This window comes from Poecilia reticulata, linkage group LG17 (genome assembly GCF_000633615.1).
Source record: "Poecilia reticulata strain Guanapo linkage group LG17, Guppy_female_1.0+MT, whole genome shotgun sequence".
Taxonomy (NCBI): domain Eukaryota; kingdom Metazoa; phylum Chordata; class Actinopteri; order Cyprinodontiformes; family Poeciliidae; genus Poecilia; species Poecilia reticulata.
The window spans coordinates 26,140,214-26,141,400 of record NC_024347.1 but is presented as its reverse complement, the minus strand read 5'-3'; positions in this window follow the sequence as shown (position 1 = coordinate 26,141,400).

Here is a 1,187-nt window from a genome sequence, read left to right as displayed (position 1 = left end):
ATGCAACGCCATTGCAGTCCTGATGTCTTTAACTAACTAACTAAAACCTGTCCGGACTGCTGATCCCAGAAAAACAAACTTTATGGATAAATTACAAGACAAGCCCCTAAGACTAACACTAAAACACATTTATTTCCTGTCTAATTTGTTGCATTTTGCAAAACATTTGCCAGTGTGATGATCCAACATACCATTAAAACGTGGACTACAACCAACTGCTTATGAAATTTGTTTAATATTATGCAAATAAATGTCATTGTTGCATTAAATAMATTTTTCCAGCTGTTTGGTTTTTGCTTGAAAAGACCTCTGCATTTTCATCGAGAAACAAAAGCCATCATACCAGAATAGYTGTTGTGTAGTGCAGTAATAATGATCCAAGCAATCACAGGTTAAGTTGATCCTTTTGTTAGATAAGGTGGGTGTTTGATGTTGTGTTCAATGGCTATTTTACAATTGTCAGAAGTACTGTGCTATTGAAAAAAGGAAAAAAAAACAATTTTCAAGAGTTATCCTTAATTTAGTGTAAAATTCAAGCAATGAACACAAAGTCCCCGAATCACATGTATCGCCTTACCTTAAAAAAAACAATTCAAATATTAGTCAGAATAATGATTTATTAGTGTAATATTGATTTTTTTTTTAATTCCTGTCACAGTTTAAGGCTTTATTTTACATTTTGAGTAGCTCAACCTGTAACAGAACAGATGAATAAACAYGACAGAGGACAGTCATTTTATTTCTCTGTATCTACTCTTCTGCTGTTTTTGGCAGATTTGAAAATTGCTAATTAAAGATGCGGTGCAAAGATGTAGATTCACTAGTGACAGGATTGACTTTGTGGCTTTCTTTTTTCATATGAAGTCCAGAAAAGTCTGGAATTTGAGTTCAGTATTTTCCACATCTGGAAAAGCAAGCAAAAATGTTTATAAGAATATCTGTATTTTCATTTTTTTATCTATATTATAATTATTGGCAAATGCAAAAGACTGTGAACTCTGGAAAGTTAACTCTAGAAAAGTTCTTGATTTGTTACATGGAAGAGGTGGGAATGCTGTGATCAGCAGCATGAAACTTGCAGACAGAGGATATTTTCCTTTGCTCTCATATATGGAAGGATTCACCACAGTGAGCTCAAGGCTAAAAACTATTTTCATTTCACCACAACCTATAACAGTAAAAACCAT